This window comes from Anser brachyrhynchus (assembly GCF_964034855.1).
Source record: "Anser brachyrhynchus genome assembly, chromosome: 29".
Taxonomy (NCBI): domain Eukaryota; kingdom Metazoa; phylum Chordata; class Aves; order Anseriformes; family Anatidae; genus Anser; species Anser brachyrhynchus.
The window spans coordinates 1,187,727-1,204,866 of record NC_137722.1 but is presented as its reverse complement, the minus strand read 5'-3'; the positions used below and the strand labels follow the sequence as shown (position 1 = coordinate 1,204,866).

The 17,140-nt window shown below is 47.3% G+C and overlaps 2 long non-coding RNA genes across 4 annotated transcripts; both read left to right on the top strand.

Moving 5' to 3' along the window:
- Positions 1 to 414: 414 nt before the first annotated feature.
- Positions 415 to 8,601, top strand: LOC308184077. Of its 3 annotated transcripts, none has more exons than XR_013942568.1 (3): positions 415 to 2,690; positions 3,983 to 4,074; positions 4,898 to 8,601. It is a non-coding gene; the product is annotated as an uncharacterized lncRNA (long non-coding RNA). The 3 variants fall into 3 exon arrangements; XR_013942569.1 differs by having other exon boundaries at positions 3,936 to 4,074; XR_013942570.1 differs by having other exon boundaries at positions 415 to 2,720.
- LOC308184075 lies at positions 8,602 to 15,839 on the top strand. Its single transcript, XR_013942566.1, has 2 exons — positions 8,602 to 9,475; positions 14,504 to 15,839. It is a non-coding gene; the product is annotated as an uncharacterized lncRNA (long non-coding RNA).
- Positions 15,840 to 17,140: the final 1,301 nt, after the last annotated feature.

Here is a 17,140-nt window from a genome sequence, read left to right as displayed (position 1 = left end):
TTCTCCCCCAGGAGGCGACCGGGCAATACCGCAGAGCTCGCGGGGAGGCTGCTGGCGTTCCTCTCCATCGCGCTGCGGAGCAAAGCACAGATGGAGGATGCATTAAAGCAAGACCCAGGGGCCAGCCTCCGGCCGGGATTGCCAGCGTTTGGACAGGCTCTCTGCTGAGGCTCCTCCGCACGGCCAGTCGGAGATTATGAAAACAAGGCTGCTGCGTTCTGGGTTATTTATAAAGCAAGCTGGACAAATAAACTTTTCCTACCCAGAATGGTCAAGGTTAAGAACCCATAGTTCTCCTTTCCTATGGGGACCTTGTTTGTGACTCATTCCCGGCAGGCACTCAGGGGCTTCCAGCGCAGGAGCTGGAAGCGATGGGCCTTGCAAAGGGGAGTGAGCCCGTTCCACCCTCGTTTGTTACTATTAAGTAAAGACTTACACAGAAAAGCCATCTGTAACGCATGCAAATTCTTTATTAAAAAAAAAAAGGGAAAAAAAATACAGCAAATTGGCTGGAGCACCATCTTGAGGCAGTCTCTGGAAGCAGTGGGCAGAGCATCTTGTGGCATCTTCCCGTGGGCTGGGGGGGATGAAGATGGGGGTGTCCCTCTGCGAGCATCGCTTGGGTGACGCGTACATCGTCGGGGAGCAGCCGGATCCAGGCTGGAAGGCTCCTGTTGCCCCCGCTGCTGCGAGGATGCAGCATCACCTTCTGATTCAAGGTCTTTGAGCTGCAGCTCCTAATCCTGCTCTCCCCTTCTTCAACTGCTTACCCTTGGGTGAAGTTTCTGTCCCTGGGTATTCAGCCGTGCCCTCAGCTAACCTGGCAGGTGGCCCCGCAACGAGGTTCTTCCCCAGCCGGTCCCTCCTGTATCCCCCCAAACCAGGAAAGAGTCCCCTGAACTGCCTTTTTTTCCCTTACTGTCTCCTATCTGTACATTCATACCATCTGTGACCATGGGGTAACTTCTTGCATATTTTTCCCTGCTCTTCATTATTTATTATTCCAATTGTCATTGGAGCACAGGTGGATCTACACAAAATTAGCAAGTGCTGCTCCCTTTCTTCTCCAGAAATATTTAGCTTCTTATTACTGGGCTTAATTTATTTATTTTTTCCTAAGACTTCCATTCAAGAACTAGTCTGCCTAAGGTTCTGCCTAAATCTTCATCTGCTTTTGACCACAACTTTATTATCCCAGTCTGTCTTTTTGATAGCACTTGGGCTGTGCAGCGTGCTGCTTCTGCTTGCTCTCGGGAAGCAGAGACCGTTATATTGTCAAATTCTGCTGCCGGTGAAAGGAACCGAAGCGAAGCCTCGCGTGCTCTGCAGGGCTCGGCGAAGAGCCTGGCATCGTTTTGTTGCTTGGTGGATTTTGCCCTTTGGTTTTTGATTTTGTTGTTGTTGTTGATGATGCGTTTTTGTCTTCCTACTTTCTGTAATCTGACCATTGAGGTGGCGCATCGCAAAGACGATGTGATTTTTTCAGTGGCGCATCGCAAAGACGATGTGATTTTTTCAATGCGCCCACTGAAAAAAAAATCAGCTTTATCCACGGCTTATCCCGCTTTCCCCCACAATGTGCCACCTCCTTGTTGCCCGTTCCCGAGGGATCCTTACCAAATAATGCCCAGGCTCAGAACCCTTCAGCCTCACCGCTCACCCCATGCTCCGAGGCCACCTCGGGCACTCTCACCCCGGCAGCAGCGGGTTAACAGCGCAGGGCGTACGGCGTTAAGGGTGATGCGTCTCGAAGCATTGTTTTTCGCTATATGTCCCTGTGTTCGCAATATTAAATACTTCCTTCCCCTTTGGCGCTGGAGGCTGCTCTGAAGGCTGGAAGCACCGTGTCTGTTTGAGCAGGGCCTCTCTATCGCCAGCATCTGCTTATCTGCAGCTCAAAGGAAATTCTGCTTGGCTGATGTGTTCCAGCTCCGGATGAAACGCCTCCCGCCTGCACACGCCGAGAGTTTCATAAGCAAGGGGCTCAGATGCCGCGAGCTGTTGTGAGACCGCTTCTCAGTAACGTGGTCTGTGAAAATAATCAGGGGTTCTCGTTTCGTGGGGTCGGCGGCCGCGAGGCCAAAGTTGCTGCCGGGATCATCTGAGCACCACCTCCGGATCCTAGAGCAGCTCAGAGGGGCTGCAGGGACTCGGGGGCAGACTGTGAATACTCACATGGCCAGCAACGCCTCGAAATCGAAACATCAAATAAAATCCCACCGAGTGAGGTACAACGCAAACACGCGATTTAGCCACTAGAAAGGCTGGGCAGGTTTAAGAGCTCGCCTGCGTCGAAAAGGGGAGCTTCATGTTTTCAAGTGTCTTTGCATCACCTAAGGCGCACAGCCTGCTCTCGATGCTGTGCTAAAAATAAAGTGCCCTGGAAGGTGCCGACAGCCTCCTCAGCACTTCAGACACTTTGAACTGAAAGAAAACAGCACGAGATGAGAAAAATCTTTGCAGGCCACCTGGGTGCTGCGTGCCAAAAGACTTTGACCAAGCACTAGGCACAGAAGCCAGCGCCCGCTGTGGTTGCACCAAGCTCTCTCCCCAAACGTGGGCTACAGAGGTGCTGCAGACAAGACGGGCACCCCACCTTTCTGCTTCATCGAAATTTGACGGATATTTAAAGTCCCTGAAGCAGCAGATGAAGGAGGAACGAGGCAGCCAGGAGACGCTGCTGTGAGCAGGTGAAAGCCCACGGAAAACCCGCTGTTGCGGTGAGACATCGCACGCAGGGATGCAGAATTAGGCCACCAGGCTTGGCCAGGGCAGAAACCACCACCTTCAGCTCCACTTGACAGGGAAGCAAGTAGGGAGCCGTCGTCTCACTGGGTGGAAATTATAGTTTATATAAAACAATTTCACCTCCGTCATGTGGTTTCCTGAAACATGCTGGGGGAAGAGTCAGAATTGGGGAGCAATAGTTTTTCTTTTTATACAAGGCACTGTATATTTTTATTCTCCCCTTCTTCTTTTTTGGTTAGATAAAAGTTAGGACAAAAAGAGTTGCTGAATTGGTTCCAAGTTAAAGCCCAAGAAAACAAACCTGAGAGGTTCAGGGGGTCGTCCAACCCAGTTTTGCTCGCCCAAGAAATTGTGTCATGCAGCCTCATTTCTGACTTGGGCCGGGGTAAAATCCTTCTCAGCAAGGCAGAAAACAGTCCCATAAAAAACCACAGCATTTGGAGAAACTGGGATTTTTCAGGAACGATGTGGTGGAGATCTATTTACAGAAATATCCAGGTTCCATCCGTGTTTGGGAGAGCAGGCACCCACGGCCAGTTTGAGCTATTTCTTCACAAATTAATACATTTAGAAGCAACATTTTTCTTTCTTCTTTCTTTTTCACTACATATTTGTTATCTTTAATTAGTTAAAGTTGCTGTCAGCTTCTTGTTTCAAGTTGTATTTTAGTTTCCTGCTTGAAAAAAACCACAGCCACCACCTCAAGTCATTTTTGAGTTTCATGGCAATGAAAATGACATTCTTTAAATTTTTTCTTTAAAATTTTCTTCTTTTCCAAACTACCTGCAGAAACCTCCAGCAGTAGAGACGAGAGAGAAACGTCCTCCTGCCCAAAGAAGGATCAGTTGCGTCACTCCCAACCCCTTTCTTTAGCCTGCTCCTAAAACTCGCTTTGCTTCCAGCCTTCCAGTTTGCAAGGAGAAAACACTGAAAGATCTCCTCCGAACAGGGCTCATCGCTCAGCCTTGGATCCACTCTGGAGTGATTTTATCTGAAACGTGTTTCTTTAGCTTGCTCGTGTACCATGTGGAACAGTGTCAAAAGCCATAAAATTGTATTTTACTGCCTCTTCTTGGAGTGCAGCGCTCATAACATCGTTGTAGAAGTAAATTATCTTAGCTTGGGATGGTTAGCTCTTGCCAAATTAGCGTTGCCTGTTACTCATTTGCTTTGGTCTTCTTTTTTAGGTGCTGACAAACAATGTGTTTAACTGCTTGTTCTGCTGTTTTCCCAGAGCCCAACACCACATAATTCTCTCCCGATCTTCAGCCTCCATCGTAAGACAAACCTCCTGCATTTCTCTTGTGCGTTTTCCATCCTCCCCAGGTTAGCAAAGACTTTTCTCAGCTTCCAACTGTTGTCTATATTTAATCTCGTCCAGACAACCCAGACATATATAACGAGCGTGCTTTCTAGCTTGTTCTTTCCTTACAGTATTGTGATTTCTTCCCCCTTTATCATCCACAGCAACCCTGTTGCTTAACTGATCGATTGCCCTTTGAAGTCAGGCTGAAATATTTTCACCTTCTTAACATTATCCACTCCTAGCTTCTAAAGCCTTAGATCTGCTTGTTCCCGGGTGACCCTCTCAACGTACAGAAATTTCTCTGTTGCTCGCCGCAGTGAAACGGTCTCCTACCCAGGGCAGGATGCAAGGGCTGCAGAATCAGCTGGGGTTCATCTCAGAGACACCCAGAATTGGCTATCCTGAAGAGACAGAGCGTGACCTGGACAGGTTGCAGGCATCCAGAGGCCCTTTTCTCTCATTCCCGTGGGATTCCTACAAGCTCAGCCACATCTGAGAACGTTTCCAACCACTGAAAAGCACCTGAGTGTTTCCCTGGGCAGGCATCGCCTTGCCTACTCTCACCTGCAGCTGCTGCTAACTAGTCCAAGCGCACCGTGTTCCGGTCGCTTCTAAATTCTGCGGGAAACAGATTCTTCCTTCAATATCTATATTATTTTAATTAACACATTGTTTAAATCATCCACTAGCCATTATTCTTTCTTTCTGCACATTATGTTCAGTTGTCATCGCTACGGCTTCTCCTCTTTTCCCATTGCTCTCTGAGAATTTGGCTCAAACCTTCATGCGTTACTGCTGCAATCTTATCAAAATCCGAACCCCGCAATTTCTCATTTCTTTCAGGCCTCGGTAGGAGGACCACGCATCTCAGGACCAGCAGTTGGCTGCTGGATTCAGGATCTGATTTTCTCTCAAATCCTGGCTTCCTCAACAACCCTGCAGACCCCACGGATCCTCTTGCACGTTTTTCCCCTGGTCTGGAGCGGGGATTGAGCCCCAGCCCTGTGCCAGAGGCAGCCACAGAAGCTCTCAGAGCGGAGGCTTCTAGTCCTGCTCACCCAGGCAGCTCTGCTGACCCCCCCTGCGAACCCGAAACGTGGCCTGAACCCCCCAAACAAGGGGAGAGCACCTTGCGGCCACAGGAGCAGAGGGAGCCACGGTCCGATGAGCGAGCTGTAGACTTAGAAAAATAGTTGGTTTGGAAGAAAAAAAGCTGGAACACTGCGTCCCCTGCCCCAGGCGGTCACTGCTGTGGGAAGCTGGGACCAGATAGACGTTGAGATTTCTGCAATGCCTTCGCTGCTGAGAAGGGTAGGACTTGGCCTTATTTCTGAGCTATTGCAGCCAGCCGGCTGTCTTCCCCACGCATCCTTCTTCTCTCTCCTCATCCAACATTTGTAAAGGACCCAGGCACCCTCTCCTTGCCCCTGTTACGCTCCCAGCTGAAGCATCCTCAGTCCCACTGAATGATCCGAGTGGCTCCTGACCTTTCCCAACCCCAGAAAACAACTTCTGCTCCCCGAAGCTCACCTCCTAACCGGCATTAAAGCCCTCTGCAGCGAGCGACCCTGCTCACAGAACTAGGGGCTGAGCTGCAAAATCCCCTTTTAGCTTTTCCTGCCCGCTCTCATAGGCAGCTCTGTGTTACCTGGGCACAAGAGATGGCCCGAAGGCTACAGCCCCGCGGCCAAAAAACATTGTTAATAGCTCTCTGGACCCCAGCTATCCCGCATGCTTTGGCAGGACAGGGTTTTTGCTGCTCTCTGTTGCCAAGCTGCACGCCCTAGATCAGCCCCTGGTGCTCCGGCATTTCCCAGCCTCGCTGCTTAGCAGACGCTCGGGGCTTATCGCAGCATCAGAGCAGTTGGGAGACAGTTGAGTGTCTCTCTAAGTGCTGATAGAAGGGAAGGCTTTGCTCTTGGAGATAAGAAGCCCTCCCTGAGGAGCCAGGGGAGTTCGTTGGTATCGGAGCGTCTTCCAGCGCTTCACAGATGTACCCTTGGAGCGCGCGAGATGGCGAGGCGGTCACGTAGACAGCAGCCAGGGAGGGCTGCGTTTTTGAGGTCAGTTAACTGAATCCCTCGCTATCGTTTATTTTCTCTCCCCTCAAATTATTTTTCTCTTGTTGACGCAGCCTTTGCGGTGACCTCGTTGGCTCACCGAGAAGTAAACAGACGCTTGCATCCTCGTATTTTTGGAGATAGATTAATTGAGGAAAGAGGGTAGGAAGGTATTTCAGCCCAAGATTCTGAAACACTTAACGGCTCCACTCTGCTCCTCTCTGTGCTTGAGAAACAAAGCTGCAGCAAGGGCTGGCACAAAGCAGCTCTTGTCCAAGTTGGTTGGAACAGGTGTGCCTGGAGTGAAACTCACTGCCACCTCCAGACAGGGCTCCCCGCATCACCCCAGGGCAGCAAATCCAGCCTCTGCTGGTGACATGGCATCTGCTGCTCGCGTGTCAGTAAAGCCGAAGGTCCAGGACTCCTCTCTGGAGGAATTCAACTGATCTAGATGTCCCACGTCAGGGAGTTTGGGTGAGCAGAGGAATCAGGGCATGCACAGAGAGGTAAAGAGGGGAGCTCTGTGGTAAAGAGGAATGAATGCCTTCCACGAGCAGCTCCAGCTCCAAACGCTGCGAGCCCTACTTTTTTCTTTAAACAACCCCTAGAAACCTTCCCGTTTCCAAATACGTATCCTCTCCTCCAAATAAATGGGGGATAAAATGGAATATTGTTAAAAACTCATCCTGCTGTGAGGTAGAGACCTGAATGCTGTCCCCCGCCCTGCAGCGCCTGGCTCAGCTCTGCGATGGAAACCCTGTGCCCTCTGCTGGTGCAAACCACTGCAGCAGCGCCTGCGTCAGGCTCAGTAACTTTGTGGTAGGTAGTTGGAGAAAATAAGCACTGCTGGAGCGTCTAAGCCCTTGTCTAGCGGAAAGCTTGCCCGTTTGGGTCTAATAAAATATATTGCAACCCTCCATAAGCCTCGCCTCGTTTAATTCCTTGCGCTCTCACGGTTATGCGCGTACTGCCACGAGTTGTGGCTCAGAGCAGGGACCCAAGAGCAACCGAAGGCTGTGCGGAATCCTCTGCACCTTCTCTAGCGTCTGGTGGCCGCAGGCTTTTGCCAGCATAGCTCTGGTCCAGGGGGGTTGTGCAATAACCGGGAAAAGCATATGACCCAAATACCTCTGTGCAGGTGCAGTGACACCAGTGAAACTCTGCTTTTGCCGGCTCCTTTCCCTGGAGAAGCCAGAACGTCCACCTGCAGAGCCACAAAGTAGTACAGCCAGGAGTAGCAGAAGCAAGAGGATCTGAAAAAGCACAGCAGAAACCGAAGCTGCCCTTTTGTTACGTGCCTTCTTACTCATAAAAGCTTCACCTGTGCTTCAATGCCAACAGGGAGATTAAATGCAATTAATAAGAGAAAGGTTTTAAATATCCGGCCAGGACTCAAGCTTTGTCAGGGAAATCCTGCTGCCGCACCTCAATGTATTTTTAGTTTTGGCCTCAGCCACTCAGCTTAAGCTCCTTGAAACTTCCTAACCCTTAAGGCACCGCGTTCAGGGGAGCGGCGCGTCCAGGCTCTGCGTTTCCTCGTCACGGTGCTGAGCAGCTTGGGGGTTCAGAGCCCCTTTGTTGTTTCTAAGAATCAGGCAATAAACCTGAACTTTTGTTCTTCCTTTTCCTACTCAATAAAGGACTGGGAGCCTGCTGGTCTGTCTTCTTCTAGCCAGTTCATTTGGTCTTAAAAATTATTTCCTCCTACAAACAGCTCAGGCCCTGGCTCTACCCATAGATTACTGCAGTCACAATAACTATCAAAAAGGAAGATGAAAACCAGGGTTCAGAAGTAGAGGCTTGCCACGGGCAGCAACAGATTGCGTGCAAAGGGAGAAAGAGGCAGAAGAAACGGATCCACTCCCAAGGCACGGAGGGGGGATAGGGTCAGGGCCTGCCCGCAGCGAGCTGGTTCAACCCCTCCCTTCCCCGAGCAGGCAGCGGGGGGACTTTAGGACTTGAAGGGCGTGTTTGCAAACTCGGGAAACGTCTGGGGCAATAAACCAGGATTTCCTTTCAATCAGCTCGGAGCATTTGATCAGCATTATTCGATGGAACAGAACTGTTTCAGGGCCAAGGACTGTTTTCGGGCGATCTCCAAAGCTACTTGCGTTTTTCATCTCTGCATCTTGTTGCAGCTCTTTTGCTTTTCCTTCCCACTGTTTATCTCTCGCAGCACCAAGCCTTGCCTGTACTTCCTGTTTGGCTGCGCAGCGAGTAGTTCTCTCATTTGCTGTTATTTTTGACTTCCATCCAAGCTTTGTATGATATTAATAGCCATTTCACAGAACCATAATCATCCTCAAAACAGTCCTAATATTAGCAGAAGAAAGAGCCAAGAGCTGTTGCCCAGGCCTGAGGAACTCGTGCGCTGAATTTCTGCTCCGTGCTGCCAGCGCTGCCCACAGGCCCCGGCCCAGGGAACCCAAAAACCCGTCCAACATCCAGCTTGCCCAGTCCCAAGGGGGCAGGCAGAATTTGGGCTGTGGGAACTGATTAGGGAAGCTGAGGCGATTCCAGATAAGAAAGGGTTAAGAATGAAACTATTAAAGGAGAACAGAACATTAGGTGTAGGGCAGGAAGCAGATGTACGGACAATGTATCTCAAAATAGGACATACGGGCAATATATCTCGAACAAGACATTGGAATCCAAGATAAGAAAATAATGAGCAGAAGATTCGAAGAAAAAACAGTCCTTGCGGTTAGGAAGAAAGCTAATTCAGCAGAATCCTGACCAAGGGTGAAAAGTACACTGTGAGGAAGACTTATGGCCTTCCTCTCTGAGACCACCGACCACAGCTCGACGACCCCTGCCCAAGACCACTGAGAGGATCTGCGCAGGCGCAGGACACAAAAAACTGATTAGCATGAGAAGCGAGAGTAGGCGGGGTTAGATAATGAATATGTATAGGCGTTAATAAAATATTAATCACTGTGATGTATAAATTTGGGACGGCTTTTCACTTCGGGATGCACGATAGGCGGAAAGATCCCCCGTGCATCCGGCGCCGTCAATAAAGAATAAATCACTTAAAGAAATTGGATTTATGATCTTTGAAACAATCTGGCACCCCAGATGGGACTTCTTCTCTGTCGGACCGCAGGACCCGCTGGGAACAGGACTCCCTAGGGTACCCCCGGGATTTCCCGGAGGGACTCCTCGACTCAACGGATCACTGCGGAGGCAGACACGGACCCCATCACTGTAAGTGATTATATTCTTTATTTTGGTTTATTTGGTTGACCGGTCAATTGGGGTCGTCTGTAAGTCAGAAAGTAAAAGTTTTCTGCAGGACGGCATTTGGTTTTTTGGAAAGCACTCAGTTGCTGTTGGGAAACAAGTAACCTTTGCATGCGAGGTTGGTATTACGTTGTGTTTAAATGTGGAACTTGACCTTGGCTATTGTCTTTGGGATTTTGATTATACTCTTTATAACGTTACTAGGATCTTGGTGTTATTGTGGAAAGCTGCCGGCTTGTATTGTGTAACAAGAAACATTCTGAACTGTAACATGGGGGGGCAGCAGAGTAGTGGGATTCCAAAGAAAAGCCCGTTGGGATGTATCTTGAGTCATTGGAAAGATATAGGGGGATCCCCCGGTGGAACTGAAAATAAGAAAATGTTGATAAAATATTGTAATCAATGGTGGCCACTTTATAAGTTGGATTGTGAGGGAAATGGCCACTGAATGGAACCTTAAATTATAATACTTTACTACAGTTAATGTTGTTTCTAAGGAGAGAAGGAAAGTGGGATGAGGTGTCATACGCAGATATGTTTTTCACTTTGAGAAACCACCCGGAATGGCAGAAGGAGTGTGGAATTAACTTAGCCCCACAGGATCCTTTGATCCTGGCAATAGAAAAGGATATGAAGAAGGAAGGGGCAGGAAAAATGAAAAGATGTTGTTCGGCGTGCAGTATCGGGCAGAGATGTTTGAAATTGAATGAGTCAGAGGAGAGAATGGAGGATTATGTCCTCCCGCCCCAGATAACAGAACGAGACGTGGGGGCGAGCTCAGGAAACGGCAGAATAGATAAGAAAAATGAGAGTTGGGGGAATGGAGACTTTACCCCGATCACGGCTCGAACCCGAAGTAAGGTCGGGCCCATTATTCAAGCCCCGTTACGACAGGCTATGGGGGCTAACGGACCAGCTCGGATAAAAGTACCTTTCACAACTGCTGAGTTAGATTCATGGAAGGAAGCTGTGAAAGGATACCGGGATGATCCAGAATCAGTGGCCCGGAGGTTTGAGCTGATTGTAAAGAATTTAGATCCCGATTGGAAAGATATAGAGATAATGCTGGCAGCATTATCGGAAACGGAAAAGCAACTGGTAATTAAGAATGCACAAACTCAAGTACAGACCCAGGTAACGTCAGGAGTTTTACCTGGAACTGTGGAGGTATATGTGCCCAGAGTGGACCCAAACTGGGACTATAATGATGAGGGTGATTATAGGTTATTAAAAAGATATCAGGAATGGATTAGGATCGCCTTGGAAAGTGCGATACCAAAGTCTGTAAACTGGTCTAGGTTATATACCATAAAACAGGGGCAAACTGAGACCCCGTCAGAATTTCTCGATCGACTAAGGACAGCAATGCAAAAATTTACAACGATAGACCCCTCTTCTGAGGAAGGTAAAGTCCAGCTAGTATCACTGTTCTTGGGTCAGTCTGCGGACGATATAAGGCGGAAGCTTCAGAAAATGAAGGAGCCGGATGTGAGAGATTTAGAAAGGCTGGTGGAAGAGGCATGGAGGGTATTTAGGAATCGAGAAGGGAATGAGAAACAAAGGCTGGGTAGGGCTATTGCTGCGGCAACTGTTGCGGCCTTACAGAGGCAAGAAGAACCTTTTCGGGGAAAAGGAAGAGGGAATGGGATAAGGGGAAGGTCAGTAAAGCCTCCCCTGAGACCGAATCAGTGTGCATATTGTAGGGAAGTGGGTCATTGGAGAAGGGAATGTCCGAAACAACGGGAGAAGAACAGGTTGATGGTAGCTAGTGTATCTCCCGACCAATGAAGTGGACCGGGGGATTCTACCCTAGCAGATCCGCTGGTTAAAATTAAGCTAGGGAAATCAGGACAGGAAGTGGAGTTTTTAATTGACACAGGAGCGACTTATTCTGTGTTAAACCAGAAATTGATACCAGAGGATGAGGATTTCGTGACGGTGATAGGAGCTACAGGCCAGCACGAGAAAGCCTTTTTCCTAAGGCCTTTAAAATATAAGTTAGGGAAACAGATGGGAATACATAGGTTTTTATATTTACCAGGATTCCCGAAGTCTTTGCTGGGGCGAGATTTACTAGAACAATTAGAAGCGGAAATTGTCTTTGAAAAAGGGAAGGTGGGGTTAAAGGTGAGAGAAGAAAAGCTGATAACCGCGCTAAGCTTAACGCTGATACAAGCAGACCCCATCGGTAAAGTATCTTCGGAGATTTTAGACCAAGTTTACCCAGGAGTCTGGGCTACTGACATCCCTGGGCGAGCCAAAAATGCAGCCCCGATAGTGGTGAGATTAAAGCCAGGGGAAAGGCCAGTTAAGATTAAGCAATATCCCCTAAGATTAGAAGACAGGAAAGGAATTAAGGGGATAGTGGATAAGTTTTTAAAACATGGACTGCTGGTTGAGTGTGAATCTGAATATAATACTCCTATACTACCAATTAAGAAGCCAGATGGGAAGAACTATAGATTAGTGCAGGATTTAAGAGCTATAAATAAGATCACTGAAGATATACACCCTGTGGTAGCCAACCCGTACACATTACTGACTAAATTAAAAGATAATTTAGTTTGGTTTACCGTACTGGATTTAAAAGATGCCTTCTTCTGCCTGACTTTAGCCCCAGAAAGTCAGAAGCTTTTTGCTTTTGAATGGGAAAATCCAGACTCAGGACGAAAGGCTCAATTGACCTGGACCGTATTGCCGCAGGGATTCAAAAACAGCCCCACGATTTTTGGGAATCAACTAGCAAAAGAGCTTGAGGTTTGGGAGGCCCCAAACACCGAAGGAGTTCTGCTGCAATACGTTGATGACCTTTTGATAGCCACTGAGAATAGGAGCAGCTGCATGCAATGGACGATAAGTCTCCTTAATTTTCTGGGTTTGAATGGGTATCGAGTCTCTCAACAGAAGGCTCAGCTGATTCAGTCACGTGTAACTTACTTGGGGTTTGAGATTTCAGGGGGACAAAGGGATTTAGGAACAGAACGGAAAGAAACTACCTGCCGTACCCCAGAACCACAGACCATTAAGGAATTACGAACTTTTCTAGGGATGACAGGTTGGTGCCGTCTATGGATTAATAATTATGGACTAATTGTAAAACCCCTATATGACCTCATCAAGAATAACCAATCAAAATTGGTCTGGACGGGGGAAGCACGGGCTGCCTTTAAGAAGCTTAAATTGGAGTTAATGCGAGCACCAGCTTTGGGTCTACCGGACTTGTCTAAACCCTTTTGGTTGTACTCCTATGAGAGACAAGGGATGGCTCTGGGGGTGCTGGCACAGAAGCTGGGCCCCTACAGGAGAGCTGTGGCCTACTTCTCTAAACAACTGGATGAAGTAAGTAAAGGTTGGCCGGGTTGCCTTCGAGCGGTGGCCGCTGTCATCATGAATATACAGGAGGCTCGGAAGTTCACTATGGGACAGAAGATAACCGTGCTGGTATCACACACTGTCTCGGCAGTCTTGGAGCAGAAAGGGGCACACTGGTTATCCCCTCAAAGATTTTTAAAATACCAAGCAATACTGGTGGAGCAAGATGACATAGAAATTGTGGTTACTAACATTGTGAACCCAGCTTCTTTCCTTAGTAACGCTCCTGACGAGCCAGTGGTCCACGATTGTATCGAAACTATGGAAACTGTGTATTCTAGCCGACCAGATCTCAAGGAGGAGCCCTTGGAAGACGCGGACGAATCATGGTATACTGATGGAAGCAGCTTTGTGAAACAAGGACAACGCAAAGCAGGGTATGCGGTGACGACCACTCAACAGGTAATTGAGTCGAAACCATTACCCCCTGGGACGTCTGCTCAGAAAGCAGAAATAATTGCCCTTACGCGGGCATTGGAACTAGCAGCAGGAAAGAAAGTAAATATCTGGACAGACTCTAAGTATGCATTTGGTGTGGTGCATGCACATGGGGCTATCTGGAAGGAACGAGGATTATTAACGGCCCAAGGAAAACAAATAAAATATGCTGAGGAGATTTTGAAGTTGTTGGAAGCGGTAAAGCACCCAGAGAAGGTGGCTGTTATACATTGCCGGGGACACCAAAAAGGAACCGCTGACTTCGAGGTAGGGAACCGATCGGCTGACCAAGAAGCAAAAAGGGTGGCCGGATTGGCTGAGGCAGAAGCGCTCACTTTAATACCAGACGGTAAAATACAAACTTTAGGTGAAGGACAGGAACCTAGGTACACACAGGAAGATCAAAAGTTAATTGGGGACCTGGGAGGAAAAGCAAGGAGTGATGGATGGGTATACCTGAAAGATAATAGGGTTGTACTACCCTCTAATTTAATATGGCCTATGGTCATGGCAGAACATAATAAGACTCATTGGGGAGCAGACACCTTATATAAAAATCTGAGTCGAGTCTTGGTGGGAAGAAATCTGTATACTACGGTAAAACAAGTAACCCAGCAATGCAGTATTTGTTTGCATCATAACCCTAATACAGAAAATAGGGTAAAGTTCGGAATAATCAGTAAAGGAAACTATCCAGGACAACAATGGCAGATAGATTTTTCAGAACTGCCAAGAAAAGGGGGGTATCGATACTTGTTGGTTTTGACAGATACTTTTTCCGGGTGGCCGGAGGCTTTTCCCTGTCGAACCAACAAGGCAAGAGAAGTGGTTAAGGTTTTACTGAATGAGATAATATCGCGTTTCGGAATTCCGGCAGCAATGTCCTCGGATAGAGGCTCTCATTTTTGTGCGCAAATAGTTCAAGAAGTAAGTAAGGTCTTAGGGGTAGACCGGCAACTCCATACCCCTTACAGACCACAGGCAAGCGGACAAGTGGAAAAGATGAATCATCTAATCAAACAACAAATAGCCAAAATAGGGCAAGAGACTAATTTATCATGGCCTCAGTCTCTCCCTTTGGCTTTACTTAGAATTAGAGTAAAACCACGGACAAAGGAAAATCTAAGCTCTTTTGAAATATTATACGGAAGACCCTATCAGTTTTTGTTCAGCGGGGAGGACCTGACGCAACTGGGGTCGGGATACTTGTATAATTATTTAATAGGACTCCAAAAACAGTTGGATCAAATATCTAAAGTTGTCTCAGGAACCAGGGCTAGAGGGCTGGACCAACCAATCCACCCCTTTAAACCTGGGGATTATGTGTATGTAAAAGCATTTGCAGGTCGCCCTTTGGAAGAAAAGTGGACGGGACCATACCAGGTGCTGCTGACAACACATACCGCCATCAAGATTAAGGAGCAAACGGCCTGGATCCATTATTCGAGAGTGAAGAAAGCTCCAAAAGCCCCCTGGAAAGTAACGCTGGGTGACGGTGAACTGAAACTAAAGTTCAGTCAAGCAAAATGAAGACACTATGGTCAGGAGTATTTAGTAATGTAGTTAGCAGAAATTTAGTTAACAGAATTGTTTTATTTCTGTGGCTTATAGTTGTAATTGTGATTCAAGAATTGGAAGGTGCTTCTATGATGATAGAGAATGGTGGGTGGCCTTGGTCTGAAGCCGTAACCAGGGAGGATAAGAACATTAATGGAAAGTTAGCTGTTGTGGTTATTTGGCGAACAAATGGTGATCATTTACATGCATTATCAGAATGGCAAAATTTAGGGGAAGGGTGGATACACCAAAGAACTGTAGGGGACGAAATTGAAATAGGGTGCCGAATGATTAATGGAACAGCCCACGAGAAAGCAACGGGGATTTTAGTAAAACCGACTTCCAAAAGTGGCCAACAAGAAGGTTGTATCCGCCCAGGTAAATTAGATTGTTGGTATAATTTTATATTAACACAGACTGTAGCAGTTAACTGTTTTTGGACTAATAATGGTCAAAAGCTCGAGATCAAGGAAGGCGAGAGCCTCATGATAAATTTTACAATATATGCTATACTTCCTAAGACAGTGAGACCCCCTATTGCACTTCCTTCCCCTACAACCTATGCCCAAGCCCCAGTCAAGCTGGAACCCAAAATTTATGAAACAGGCCCATATGTAGTAAGGAACACAGGCCAACAACAATTGTTATTTAATCCAGAATGGTCTCTCAAGCGTGTTGAATTGCTAATACAAATTAACATCTCAGCAGTTCAACCAGCCTGTTCTCCTTTCCTGAAGACATCATTAGAAGGCTGGACAATATGGTCACAAAAGCAAGTACACCTCAGGGGCAGAACACAAAGAGACTTAACTGGAATGCTAGGAACAGGATTAGGAGTTTTAAGTTAACTTCATGGTTACCCAACTTTCAATAGTTAGAACAAGTTTTTAATGATCTGGTTATGTTATTGGTAGTAGAAATATTTGTATGTATGTCACTGCGATACTGCTAATGATAAGGGCATGCAATGCAAAAGAATTTGCATGGGGAAAAGAAAAGGGGGGATTGATTAGGGAAGCTGAGGCGATTCCAGATAAGAAAGGGTTAAGAATGAAACTATTAAAGGAGAACAGAACATTAGGTGTAGGGCAGGAAGCAGATGTACGGACAATGTATCTCAAAATAGGACATACGGGCAATATATCTCGAACAAGACATTGGAATCCAAGATAAGAAAATAATGAGCAGAAGATTCGAAGAAAAAACAGTCCTTGCGGTTAGGAAGAAAGCTAATTCAGCAGAATCCTGACCAAGGGTGAAAAGTACACTGTGAGGAAGACTTATGGCCTTCCTCTCTGAGACCACCGACCACAGCTCGACGACCCCTGCCCAAGACCACTGAGAGGATCTGCGCAGGCGCAGGACACAAAAAACTGATTAGCATGAGAAGCGAGAGTAGGCGGGGTTAGATAATGAATATGTATAGGCGTTAATAAAATATTAATCACTGTGATGTATAAATTTGGGACGGCTTTTCACTTCGGGATGCACGATAGGCGGAAAGATCCCCCGTGCATCCGGCGCCGTCAATGAAGAATAAATCACTTAAAGAAATTGGATTTATGATCTTTGAAACAGAACACCGGTGCTGAGCTGGCCACCCTAGCGATGGCACACAAGAGGTGAAGGATGAGCTGCAGCTCAGGCTTGTTCCATCTGCAGAAAGAACTGGTGTAGTGACGTGGTCCTGGCCACAACAGGTGATGGAGAAGGGGCTTGGTGCAAGCCAGAGTGCACAGAAAGAACCTGTTTTTGGGAGGACTCAAGAATTAGAGCTTACCAGTGGTCTAACTTCTGCCTCAGCCTCATCAGGATCGCTTACCAGCAGGCCAGTTACAGCAGTGAAAACTATTAATAGCCAAATCACTCCCTTTCTATTAAGGGCTGCCAGTAACTGGAGAAAAAAGAAACAGTTGCCCCTTTCCCTTGATGAGAAATTCTCCCATCTTCCTTTGCATTGCTAGTGACTCACCAGCATCCTGAGCTTCTTAGAGGCCAATACGATGTTGATGGGGTTTTGTCTCCTCTTTGCTGGGAAGAATATGATTGTTTCTTCCTCCTCATTTTAGGGTCTACTTGAGGCTATTTTTATATGTTTTCTTATACTCTCTACACTTAATTCTTTCCACACACAGCTGCAATTCCCCATTACATCCACAGTTACTACATCACATTTTACTTTTTTTTTCCCGTTACCATTAAGTTTGTCACCTACCAAAGCTGTGCAATTTAATGATCTGTTACTGATGAGTTGCTAATAGCCCTGGGGCCACCCTATCCTCAGTGCCCACAGACCGCACCTGCTAGCCCTACCTGCTCCTTAAAGGAAAAAAATCCACCAGATTTACCACAGGCACAGCCATCATACCCCACAGTTACATAAAACTACACAAATTCAATTGCTAAAACCCATTAG